Source organism: Argiope bruennichi, chromosome 6 (genome assembly GCF_947563725.1).
Source record: "Argiope bruennichi chromosome 6, qqArgBrue1.1, whole genome shotgun sequence".
Classification (NCBI taxonomy): Eukaryota; Metazoa; Arthropoda; class Arachnida; order Araneae; family Araneidae; genus Argiope; species Argiope bruennichi.
Window position 1 is genome coordinate 132391466 of NC_079156.1, and position 14845 is coordinate 132406310.

Sequence of the window (14845 nt, forward strand, 5' to 3'; positions counted from 1 at the left end):
CTCAAAACATTTTAAGAAACTGTTATTGTAAATGAAAACGCATTGGCGTTCTACTTTCTCTAAAAGAAGCTTCAGCACAGTGATTGAAAACGAAATTTCCCAATATTTCTTTTATTGATAATAAAGATCGTACACGCTTGGTTTAAATAGAATTCGGCAATGTTTATTTAGATTGATATAATAAGTAAGTGCAACGTACTAAAGACTTTTATAACAATATTATAATAACAAGATTTAAAGCATGGAAATAAAAGTTAATTTCTAAACTGAAATTGCTAAATCCGGTTGTAGGAACTGCATGTGGGTGATATTTTTCAGGGTGTTGTTTTGTACATGAAGTATATTAAACAAAACATTGTAATCGTCAAATATTTTCAGCTCGAAATTTTAATAAATCTTCACATTTTGGTACTATGTCTATGTAACGTTTGGTACTATGTCTATGTAACGTTTGGTACTATGTCTATGTAACGTTTGGTACTATATCACGTTTTGGAACTATGTCTCTCTTCTAATACGATAAATCAAAAATGAAAGGAGTTACTAGGACGAAATTTGGATGGAGTCTTCACACCAAAATTTTGGCTTTCTATCGAATTTTCAATGCAACCGTCGGCTCTCACACAAACTCACAAAAGAAAAGGCTAGGTAAAAAAAATTTTTGTACATAATTTTTTCTCCCAAATCGTGGTAGTAAAACAAAAAATATCAACCAGGAAAAAGATTAATCGTTTGCATATGAACGTTGATGCAATAAAGGTTTTCATTTAAATTTCAAGTATATAGTAGCTAGGGTTCAATTAGATTGAACTACGAATATAACGGCTATTTTTTATTGCACATGCTTGTGTAAAGGCTATAAATCCCCCTTTTTTTTAAAAAAATTAATTAGCCCCCTTTGGCAAACATATATTTTAAATAATAAATGTTATCTGTTATTTAAAACAATTGAAAAAAAACCAATGAACCATTCCCCTAGCCATAAACATAGTACCGATTTCTCCAATTTTTATTTCATATGAAATTAAAGCCACCGATACTCATATGAATATCATGTCAAATTAATAGTTCCCTTCCTTAAATCATATTTTAAAAAAACTGATAAGACAATGATTCCGATATTTTAAATAAATAAAAAAAAATATTCTTTTTAATTTTGTAGGCAAAAAAAAAAAAAAAAAATCTGGACAAAAATTTGCAAACTATCTTTGATTTTCATTTATAAATAGGATAGTATTCATCGCTTTAATTTGGACTCTCAAACGAAATCTCAAATTCAGAAGCTATATAATTCATAATTAGAAGTAATTAGAAAATTCATAAATGTACATTATTTGTACAACTATCCACTGATAAATGAAATTGACGAAAGAAGGAAAAATTTTAAAAATATGAATGTTTTCCTAAAAATTGTAATTCTAACATTATAATTATTATTTCTTTTCATAAGAAATTGTACCAAATTTTATATCAATTGATTGAAAAAATATTTAATTCCTTCAAAAGAAAGAAAAATTCAATTTATATTAAAAAATCTGATCCAAAAATTAAAGTAATATTTATCTAATATATAAAAATCTCGTGTCACGGTGTTTGTGTTCGTACTCCTCCAAGATGGCTCGACCGATTTTTATGAAATTTTTTATGTGGATTTGGTATGCATATGAATAGGTCGTATATTTCATAATGCTAGGTAATTAAGGTGTCCCTAAATTGGAAGGTGCATCAGCTCCAATGAAGCTGTCTGGCGTATCTTTGATTTCTCAATACATGAACGGGACCCAGCAGTTATACATTTAACCGTCCATCTTGAAAACGGCCAGAGCGTATTTTTCACCAACGAGACAGCAATTGAGCGTGCCATAAATCCATCAAAAACTACACTCACCGAATTTTTCGAATTGTGTAATCGTGCCGATATTTTCGGTGCCTTTGCAGGAACACTACTCTATTCCGAAGTACCACGCTATTTCACATGGTATCAAATAAAAAAAAATAGATGCCCTGCAAGCAAGGCACATGAATTGATGCATGCCCCGATCTATTCAAATCAAACACTTTGGGCCGAGTATATACAGTCAATCTAAGGCAGATTGAGTTTTTCTATCTGAGACTGTTGTTGGTTAATGTCACTGGCCCATTGTCATTCCAAGATATATGCAAAGTGAATGGACAACAGTATCCAACATATAAAGATGCATGCCTTGCGCTCGGCTTGCTCAAAGACGACAATCACTGGGACGATATGCTTGCTGAAGCAGCATTGGGCTGTACAGCAGCACAAATTCGTTTACTATTCGCTATAGTGACTACATGTTTCCCGGGACGAGCACACACGTTGTGGGATAAGCACAAAGATTCAATGACTGGCGATACATTGCATCAAATTCGTACATGGTGCAACGATCTAACGATTACATTCAGCGACGTTATGTACAATCAAGCATTGATTGCTATCGAGGATCTTTGCTTTGTCATTGCCAATTTACCACTCAGTCATTTCGGTATGAGTTCGCCAAATCGAAGACTATCTGATTTAATGGAGACCGAAATGAATCGTGAACTGCAGTACGATACTGCAGAAATGGCAGCGATTGTTACTCGCAAAGTCCCACTACTGACGCATGAACAAAAAATCATTTACGACCGCATTATGTTAACAGTTTCGACAAGATAAGGTGGATTTTTTTTTTTGAATGCACCAGGTGGAACTGGCAAAACATTTCTCATTTCGCTAATTCTCGCCGAAATACGATCTAATAATGGCATTGCATTGGTAGTTTAATCATCTGGCATTGCAGTAACTTTATTGGATGAAGGCAGAACAGCTCATTCAGCATTTAAGCTGTCACTAAATATTCAAAATAATCCAGACGCAGTGTACAACATAAAAAGCAATCCTCCATGGCCATGGTACTGAAGAAATGCAAAATTATCATCTGGGATGAATGCACTATGGCACATAAACATTCTCTTAGGGCATTGAACAGAACACTCAAAGATATAAAAAACAACAACAAACTATTAGGCGACACTCTCTTACACTTTTCAGATGATTTCAGACAAACACTTCTCGTCATTCCACGTTCAACATACGCTGAGGAGATCAACGCTTGCTTGAAATCATCTCCACTGAGGCGTAATGTTGAAAAAGTCCAGATAAAAATAACCATGCGCTTCCAAATGCTACAGGATCTATCTACTGACACATTCTCGGACTAATAGTTAGATATCGGCGATGGAAAAGTTCCTGTCTATGAAAATACAGGATTCATAAAATTGCTTACTAATTTCTGCACTATCGTTGATTCGCAAAATGCTCTCATTGACCGCATATTTCCCGACGTACGCACACAATACATAAATCATGCATGGCTGGCAGAAAGAGCCATTTTGGCAGCAAAAAATGTGGACGTCGACGATTTAAACTTCAAGATACAGCAGTCGTTGCCAGGCGACTTGGTATCATACAAATCGATCGATACAGTTTGCGATGCTAACGAAGCTGTAAATTATCCAACAGGGTTTTTGAACTCACTGGATTTGCCAGGCATATCACCAAACCTTCTACGACTGAAAATTGGATCTCCGGTTATTTTACTTCGGAATTTGAACCCACCATGCAATGCAATGGCACGCGATTGGTCTTCAAAAAATTGATGAAAAATGTTATCGAAGCCACCATTTTGAATGGCCAATTCCGAGACGAAAATGTTTTGCTACCATGAATTCCAAGGATTCTCACAGACGTGCCAATTGAATTCAAACGCGTTCAATTTCCTATTAGATTGGCATTCGTAATGACAATCAACAAGTCGCAAGGCCAAACAATGTCTGTTTGCGGCTTAGATTTGGGCACACCATGTTTTTCACACGGACAATTCTACGTGGCATGTTCTCGCGTGGGCAAACCATCGAGCTTATTTGTGTTGGCTAAAAACGGACTGACAAAAAAATATCGTACACTCAATTGCTCTTCGAAATGAATATTGATTTTCTTTATTTCATTTTTATTCTTTAGAATAAAAAAATATATTACTTTTTTCAATTTACGTTTGACTTTTAAGAGATCAAATAATGTATATGTTCGTTACGTTAATGAAATACATTGTATTGAGAAAATGAATGGTTGACGTTTTTTGTTTTTATCGGCACTACAGCACTCCATTCCTCTTTCTGTCATAGATCCCATCCCCACACACTTACAATACATTCGTTATTTTTTAATTAACAATCAAAATATTCACTAGAAATAATTTATATGGCAGAACAACGTTTGCCGGGTCAGCTAGTCTTACTATAATTTTATAATGGCTTTTAAATCTTGCATTTTAGATATACTAAATAATATACAGCCCAAACACGAGTAGGAGCTACAAGTTGATGGAAAATTTTGCTGTTTTTATTTATTTATTACTAGCCGCCTTTGGCGACCAGCTGGCTCTCCAATCTTAATGCTTGTTAAAAATGTTAATAATTAAATATTTTATGTAATTCCTACTTTCATAGCTTCTTCATCAAAATATTTTAAAATTTCAAATTTTCATAGTCATATAATTCATTCATAATATTATAAAGGCCTCCAGTCATAACGTAATATGCATCTCTCTAATTTTCTGTTAGCTCCCGTAGAATTTATGCTTTAAATTGAAGTGGAAATGATTAATCTGCAATTAATATAATAATATTTTTTTACTGAAACAAAGCATTTTTTTAATAATATGATTACTGAAAACAGAGTCACTGAGCATTTAAACCTTATGGGCACTAAAGAATATTTTTCTTAATTTATGTAATATCTCAAGAATTTGTCAGCAAAATTTTCTCAGATTTATCATGAGCAGATCGATTCATTAACAATGTTTAATTTTAGATGCATCAAACACTAAGAAAATAAAATGAATCGTTTAAAATAATCGGTCAAAAATAGGTTTAAAAAACTACTTAAAAAACGATGTACTTAAAACTATAAGCATATACAAAAAATATATGACTAACATAAATACAATTTAATTACAAAAGCATACAACTAACCTAAAAATAATTTAAATCAAGTCTGCATCCATTGAAAATAGTTGTCAACAATCAGAACACGGATTGTTGACAATATGCGCATGCGGGAATTTTCAAGGCCAGTTATGGTAACGAAATGCGTAAATTTTTCTACGCCAGTTGGAGTAGCGCTATGCAGATTAGAAATTTTTAATCTCCTTTATTCTGTTTTATTTTAATTCAAAAGTACTTCAGAATTAATCTGAAAGATCGATTCATTAACAATGTTTAATTTTACATGCATCAAATATTAAGAAAATAAATAGAATCGTTTGAAATAATCGGCCGAAAAATGTTAAGCCTAACCTTATTAGAATGGGGGGGGATTGAAGTCTTACTCATTTGGCGGTGGGGAAATGAAGATTTTTTTGGTGGGAAAGTTAGTCTTTAATTAATAATTAAAATTCTAATTAAAAATTTTATAAAAGGGAACCCAGGTGCATATTCCCGACTTCCAAGGTATACTGCACCAAATTTAGTAGCTGTAGGTCAAATGGTCTTTTCTGTAGAGCGCCAACACACACACACACATTTAGCTTTATTATAAGTATAGATTATTATTGTTGTTGAAAATATTTCGGAAACAAATTCGAGTACGAATATATTTTTTTGAATTTTGAAGTATTAGCACCTCAATTTTGTTCTCATGTAAAAATTTTACTAAGTGACATTTTTTTCTTTCATAATCATCTTTAAAAAAATTACTTTCTATTATTTATGATTCTATTTCATCATTTTTATAGCTATATTTCGTTCTTTCAGCAAGTAAAAAATACTTGAAAAAGTTTCGGAGATATCGGCCAAAATTTATATAGCTTATTTTAAAAAAACATAGTTAATTAAGTCAATCAATAGATTTGGGAGTATTTTCCAGGAGTACCAATTTTCTGAAGATGCGGTAGTATAGTTGAGTATCTTTCTTCAGTCGCTATATACAGGGTGTTGCCGAATTCGACCGACAAATTCAGAAGGGTGATAGGAGGCATGAAGAGGATAAAGAATCATCATACAACATGGGGTCCCAAATGACGTTTAGTAGGTGAAAATCGCAAAAATAAAGAGAGTCGTCGAACTGTTTGAAACTGTAAACAATTAATAAAAAAATAATAAATGATGTTTCAACTAGGAATTTTTTTAAAAAATGAAAGCCCATTTTTAAAAGTTTTTTTCATGCTGATAACATGCCAATTTGATGGTCTGGGAGTCGTAAATTATTGAAAACGAAAAAGTAATTTAGAACCCATATTTGCACAAATATTAAAACTTGAAGAACAATAAAAGCTTGAAAATGTAAGGAATTTTATATTCCCTAATTTGATATAAGCGTGTTGGGGGAAAACTGGGTGTTTTCAAGATATTCAAGAAAAACTAAAATGGGAACCAGAAAACATCGCTGCAACATCAGTACCGATGTTCGCAGAGGGCGTTGTCAAATTCGAAATATAAATTCAAAGCAAGGATAGTAGGCAATAAGGCATTAAGTAGGATGAAAAATTATCAGTGAACATAGGGTCGCAGGTAACGTTTTTCAATGCAAATCGCGTGGAGTTCGCACGCTGGATGCCACACAGGAAGATGCACACTTTTCTGCTAGAGTTTTATTCTCAGATGAAGCCTGCTTTACGAGAGAAGGTACAACACGCACAAAGCGAATATTTGGTCATTCGAAAATCCCCACATCACAATTTCGTCGAACGTACATCACAAGTTTGATATTAACATCTGGGCAGAGTTATCTATTTGGACCGTATCTGCTGCCCGAACACCTCATCTACACAAAGTATCTTTTCTTCGGGCACGTTCCCCCTGATTTACTGCAGGGAGCACCGACAGGAGTACGCCAGAAGATTTGGTTAATGCATGATGGAGCATCAGCATTTTAGTTACATTCGGGAAATTTGACTTGTTGTTTGTGATTAAAGTTTAACGACCATCAATTTTGCAATGTTTATTAATGAATACTTGCTCACTGCTTTTATTTTTCTCGGAAGCGCATGAAAATGTTAAGCACAAGAAGACTTCTCGATTATCTTGTTCCTAATCTTCGCATTCATAAGGCCATTCTCTTCGCCAGCCTCATTGTCTTTTCGACGTCTGATTTGTGATTTTCACTGAATAGACGTTACCTGCGACTTTATGTTTTCTAGTAATTTTTCATCTCCTTAATGCCTGTTATCCTTGCTCTGAATTTATCTTTCGAATTTGACGACGCTCTCTGCGATATTTACTGGTTCCCATTTTAGTTTTTCTGGAATATCTTTAAAACTCCCCAGTTCTCACACTACACACTTATATCAGATTATAGAATATAAAATTATTTACATTTTCAAGCTTTTATTTTTCTTCAAGTTTTAATATTTGTGCAAATATGGGTTCTAAACTACTTTTTCGTTTTCAGTAATTTACGACCCCCTAGATCATCAAATCGGCATGTTATCAGCATGAAAAAAACTTTTAAGTTAGATAAAGGAAATTTTAGGCAGTCCAATGTAACATAAACCAGAGACAGTGGTTTCCCTAAAACTTTCTTGCATGTTTTCAAATAAACTTTCCATGCCAGAGAACACCTTACATGGCATTAACATGCAATAGTTACAAAATATTAACTTTTGGCGTCAATTTAGCATTTTTACTTAATCTGTAGTAATATCCTTGACAAGTAATTTCCCGATTAATCCATGGCACGCGTTATTACTATCCAAAAATCGAATTTGTGCTTTAGATGAGTTTTTCTCTATATAATGAAACAACATTCCTCTGGGCAGATTTTACTCAAAATTTGAAAGAAATCTACGAAATTGGTGTATATGTTACGGCCAAAGTCCGAAATCGGCCAATTCTCGAACTGGCCAACGTTGCTGTAAACTTACCCTCTAATGTCCGATCTTTTTTTGATTTCGGGCTTTGGCCGGCCAATTCGCGAAGTGGCTTGGGAAAGTAGGAAGAAAGGAATCAAGAGCAGATTGTTTTGCATTCTGTTAAAAACGAAGTATTTAAAAATGAGTACTTCTGTGTACTGTTTTTTTTAAGTACAATTTGTTTCAGAAACGAGTTCAAATATAAGTGATACCTCTGAGTTAAAAATAAGCTTGTAATATATAAAAATATGATCTCGTGTTATTCTGTTCTCACATTAAAGCCATAATAGAAATGATTCAGTGAACGTATATACTGTAACAACGTGATAGCGTGAAGATTAGATTTGCGCCCGTCAAAAAGAACGAATTATATCTTGAGCAAAGGCGTTGCTTATTGTGTATGAATACAAAGGCAAACTGAGTACTCAGTTTTACTCAGTGTTCAATTACCTTTAAGGGTGATCCTTAGTCTTTTTTTGCTCCATGGACCTAATGATAAATATCCCAGATCACATTGTCTCCCGAAATATCGCTTCAAAAATATGAAATTTTTTGCGAAGACAAATAGCAAATATAAGGGCTAATTAAAACGAATATGAAGGAAATATAGTTTTATTATTAATATCATTTAAAGAATTTCTTTGTTGGCGCCATCTGTTGAATTTCACCTACAACATGACCTTATTTATATTTTATACATAAATGTCATTATATTTATTTACCACTAGCCGCCTTTGGCGACCAGCCGGTTCGCCAGTATTTATGATCGCTAAAATTTTCAATTAATGTAACTTTTTCACTCAGTAGCTTTTTCTGCAAAATATTTTTGAGCTTCATATTTTGGTAGTTATATGATTTAGTCATATTTTTATGTAGGCCTTAAACAGTTCTGTTCATTGTACTACTTTCTCTAATGTTCTGTCAGTATCCATAAAATTTCTACTTTAAATTAAAGTGGAAATGTTAAACTGCAATCAATATAAAAGTTTTTTGTATTGAAGTTAACCATTTCTTTTTTTAAATATGAAAATTGAAATCAGAGTCGTTTGGCAGTGAAATAATATATGCAATGCAGAATAATTTATATCATATCTTAAAGAATTATTCAACAAAAATTTCTCTGATTCATCGTAAAATTAATTTTTTACTTTCAAAAGATTTAAATGATGCAAATAAAAATATTTTATTTTATTTTAGTCAATAAATAAACTTACGAAAAAATTACGAATTTTAAATTTTACAGTCTTTTAGTCCCAAGGAATCATATTCTGCGAAATAATCTTGACACTTCAACTTTTAAATAAATAAGTAAACGTCCCTATCTTCTGCGATGAATCTGACCGATTTATGAAGTTTTTATGCATCAATTTTAGAACAATCAACATTTTCATAATCACAGGCCAATCACTGTCGAGAAATCCTGGCAGAAGATAAGCTTATCTTCATTGAGACAGTCGGTGAAGTAATCTAAAATCGCCAGTTTTCATAGAAAAGTGATATTGAAATTTCATAAATCAATCAGTTTTAGTTATTGATTTAGTTGGTTGGATATCAACAATTTTTATTTAAAATAATGGTGTCTCAAGAATATTTTGTTAAATATGATTCAAAGGGCAGAGAACCTATGTAAAAATTTAAAATTCCTGATTCATCGGAGCATTTATTGACTAAAGTTATATTAAATATAATTATTTAGTTATTTTAGACCATTTTGTTAGCAAATGTATGCCCCAACTTAGCTGATGATCGCTGATTAGAATGATTATAAGTATATTAAACTATGTTTGCCTTAAATTAAATTGTTTTATTGAATTAATAATATAGGTATTGTCAAAGCTCATAGAAAACTTTTCCTCCTTTTACTTTTCAGAAAATACCTTATTTCATTTTTTTTTTTTTTTTCATTTTATACAGACACCTGCCGAAAATTACGATTTTATTTATTAAATTTATAATAATAGTTGATTTATTTTTTAATTTAAACGTTAATTTAAACTAAACAAAGTGATGGCAACACGTTGATAAAAGCTTTTTTTTTTTAATTTGACGTGCTCGTGCAGATTAAATTTTATTTTTAATTTGAGCGAAATATATTATTGAAAAATATAGTTAAAATATTTCTTTAAAAATTCATTAAAAATCTAAGCATAATTTATAAATTAAAACATTGGTATCATTAAAAAGATAATTTTTTGAGCTTTAATTTGATGCAAAAATCGATTTTGAGCTGCATTATTTTCTGGTTATAGCGACAAAACGCCAAAATTACACTTAATGTTTAATTAATTAAAATTATAATTAAAAATTTTAAAAAATCGCTCCACTGTGCACATTCCCGACCTCCAAGATATATATATATATATATATATATATATATATGTCAAATTTGATAACTGTATGTCAAACGGTTTGGACTGTAGAGCGCCAATACACACACACACGCGCGCGTGCTCGCAAAAGAGTTGACCATTGTCCCATCCGGACCTGAGTCTAGAAATGACAAGCTCACAAATACTTACAGGCAACAGCAAGACTTACTGGATATATTTTGGAAAAGATGGTCCAAAGAATATCTTTTGGAGTTACGTACATTTTATCAAGTAGGGAATGTAAAGCAATCACCACGAGTACGAGTAGGAGACTTGGTCCTATTACAAGAAGATCTAAGACCACGACAAATGTGGAAGAAAGATCTCGTGGTGAAATTAATCGATGGCCGGGACGGAAGAATCCGAACCTGCATCCTTCGTGTCAAAGGAAAGGAGATTACCCGTCCAATTCAACTGGCCGTACTTCGGGCTTTCGCCGTAACATATATATCAAATTATATACACGAAATTTCCGTATATCAAATTTCAACCGTTTAGCTCAAAGTACTTGAGAGTTATCTTTGTCACAGACAGACATTTTCCAAAGACAAACTCAGGAAGGTCTAAAACATGGAAAATCGACAAAATCTCGGGTTCGAATTTTTTGACGATTATTATACATTATCTATATTACGTATACGAGAAAGTAAGAATATTAAGCTATTATCAAACTTTGGGCCCAACCGGTCAAAATGCGTGTTCAGGAAGCGACTGATATAATAAAGGGAATAATTTTCACTCCATCAACATAAGTGTTCCTTTAACCTCTTCGTCGTCCGTAACGCGTCTAGCGCGTTCAAGTGAAACTTCTGCAGGGCGACCGTAACGCGCTTCAAGCTTTCTTCTACATTTTAAAATGCTTTGTAAATGTTTACTTGTTTTCATTTTCATTTTTGTTTGTTCCTAATGCGGCTAAAAACAGAAATTTTCGCTGAAAGGAGAGGACGGTGAAAGGGTTAAAGCTAATAAGTGAATACGGCTTGTTTATACATGGTAATCGCTAAAGTCCTTTTAAATTCAAAACGACGTCTCATATAGCCTGGGAAATAAAGTGTATCTATAGTAAAGTAACTATGCTGAGGAGTTCTAAGAGGTTATAGCATCTATAGAGGTGAAATAAGAAAATTACAAAAATAAATAAAAGAGATAAGCTAAAATGCCCAGAAAAAGGTATACTAACACTAAAGGCACACCATAATAAAAATATAGAGAAATGTTTCATAGTGCTGTTCGTAAAATTGGCGATGATATTTGCGATTAAGATTGTGAATGTCCTCGACTTGAAAATGGTTCGTTCTTAAAAATGAAAAATGTATCCTCAGAGACCCCACCACACCATGCGTTTTTCCAGATTTTTTTTCATTAATATTATTATTTTCTTTCTTCATTATTTAAATTTCACTTTGCCGTTGCTTAGTTCGAAAAAATGTATAATGATATCGGAGAATACATTTTTCATTTTTAGGATGAACCTTTTTTCAAGTCAAGGAAAAGTTTAGAATTTTAAGAGCAAATGTTTCCTGCAATTTTACAAATAACTTCATGAAACTTTTTCCTGAATTTTTACTATAGTATAGAGTACATTTTTCTAGCTGGAATTTTTAGTCGATATCCTTGATTTTGTAAATTATTTTTGCATCTTCTTTATTTCGCTATAACTTGTTTCAATACATCTACTACAATACACATTATTTGCCTGGCTTTACGAGAAGCTGTTTTCGAACTTCAAAAGTTTATCATATGACTTTAATAATCACCTTGTATATTCATTCTAACCGCATATTTTTTTCTAGCATTGCTAGTATGTATTAATGCGAAGTGATTTTAATCTTGTTTCCAAGCGAACAAGATATTTACATTCAGTCCAGAGTTAAATTCAGAGAAAAGACAAAATTGGATCGTCAAACACATGCCAAAAATAATGAAAGGAATTTTTATATTTTGAAAGAAAGATGGTAAGTTATATCTGATAAGTTATAACTATGGTCATCTCGGTGAGAATCATTTGAGCGGTCATCTACTTGAATTTCCACTGCCTTGTTCACTACCACGATTTTCAAAAACTGACGCTTTTTACTTGTAAGGTAGACAAAGATGTTCCATATAAGTGAACGGTCATTTTGTTTTAATCGTTTGATCCCGTAGCATATGGTCCCAACCGGACAGCCACAAATGGTCTTTTGAACATTGGCAAAATTTATGATGGCGTTATTTGGATCAATCATATAAGAGATCACCAAACATAAAAGAACAGAGTTGGCAATGGAGACCAAAACTTCGTCCAATCCAAGTTAAGTTCATTAAAAAACAAATTTGTATCGGTATCGGATATTCTTGCCATCATCTACTTTGAAACCAGATTTCACTCTTCGTTAATTACATAATCACTGAATTCCCACGCTAGTCCACCGTTGGCCTTTTTTTTTTACTATCTCGTATATAAAGCATTAAAAAAAAGACCAACACCAAATTCGCGTAAGTGGAATTGATTCTTAACGGCAGATCAAGCCTGTTGCGTGGATTTTTGGTGGAATCGGTTTCGATTTCTCTAATACAAAGCAGTGACGTCGTGGTATAGATGCTCCATTTCTATACTAGATCATATCCTGGTGCAATAGAAGATACATTTATTTTAATGAAAAACCCAATTCCACCACGTTAAACTTGTAAACGAATATGTTCAGAATGAGTGTTTGATAAATGTAGCGGGCAATTTGACCTTCATCATTTTTGGTATTTGAAAGTAGCTCCAAGAACACTATCCTCCAAAATATTAATAGATCTGAAATAGAGGCTGTTGCATGTGTAATCCTTGCTTTTCATTTAGCTTAATCGTTACGTTATATTAATTGCCAATTTGCGAAGACAACTCCAAGATAGCTAGAAGAGAAAAAAATTATTTCATGTTTTCCTACAGCAAAAATAATTACTTTATTTCTTCACGAAACTGGAATCTTATGAATAACTATAAAATGCATGTAATGACGATGTAAATTTGGGTTAAAATGCAATAAATTAATAGGTAGTATTTCCACTAAATACTTTGTTTACATTTGATAACTTAACGGTAAAAACGTGCTTACATTTTTTTAGGCGAGTGTGTTATTATTTTTTTGTGATATTTATATAAAATCAAAATTTTTTTGAAAATGGCAGTGTTGAGTCCAGAATTGTAATTGTGCAATTTAGCTGAAGTTATGTATTAAGAATGAATAGGAGATAAAGCTCAATGGATTAAATGTCAGAAATAATAAATAAGTTTGAAAAAATTGACAAAACAATTTGTTTTTAAAAAAAGAACGGCAAAAGAATATTCCTTTATTAAAAGTTGCCATTACGTATGTTCCAATCAATGCTTATAAAACAAGATGAAAAAAGAGAAAGTCTTGACTTGATTGTCCATACAATGCACTATTTTCTTAGCAAATGATATTTTTCTTTTCTTAGCAAATGATATTTTTCTGTCTTTTTAAATAAATAAAACAAATTTCGTGAGACCATCTAAAACGCACAGCATTGAACAGAAACACTTGCTCATATTTTTAGCCAAGAGACAAGGCTTTCAAATTTCCCTTATATGAATGAAATGAAGATGTTTTATAAAAAAATGAATATATATTTACATAAATTACAAGAGAGATTACAATTACAAGAGAATTAATATGAAGAATTAAGAAACAAAAAACTTTTATTTAATATTTAATTGTTTAATTTTTTCTTAACAGAGAAGAAGACAAAGAAAACTTAATTCATTTCTATCATAAGATGCAATTTTTTTAAATTCCTTAAAACATTTACAAAAAAATATATATTTTGCAATAAATATGATTTGTTGAATATTGGGTTATTCATAATGTGAAAAACATTGGATTCATAGTAACTCACATTTCAGAGAACTTTCTGTTATGAAATTGGGACAGGATATCGGATTTGACCCAATGGATGAAACTGAAAATCCGTAATCTCCCAAGCAACCATGAGTAGATATTCAGAGTAAATGAATGTCTCAGCTTATTAGATACAATGAAGCTTCATTTAACTTTTCTTTTTACTCACTCACAGAGGATACGATCATTTCAAAAATCTCTTTTAGAATAAGTTTTTTTTTTTTTAGATAGCAATAGTTTTATCAAAATATATTTTCAAAAAAAAAAAACAACAACTATTTCTTATATCTTATGAAGGTCCCAAGTTTTTCCTTTCTTGCCAATTTATACACGAATTAGCTACATTTTCAAAAAGAAAAACTGAATATACCTGTAAAAAGGTTAGGAGTGGAAAAAATCTTGCTGCGCATAATTTTAAAAATAAGAAAATGAAGTAACAATAATTAAAAGGAAATTTAACTGAAAAATATTCCTACAGCAAATATCAAAAATACCTTTTAGATTACAACAAACTTCTCCACTTGCTTACAAACTTCAAATAATGTGAAAAAGAGCAGTCATAAAAGAATTTGTACCTCAATAAGTTATAGTAGCTCTGAACTATAGCAATATTTAGTTTTAGATATACCAGAGGTAAGGTGTGTGCCGTTTTTAGGGTACTTATCACCATTAAGCAATA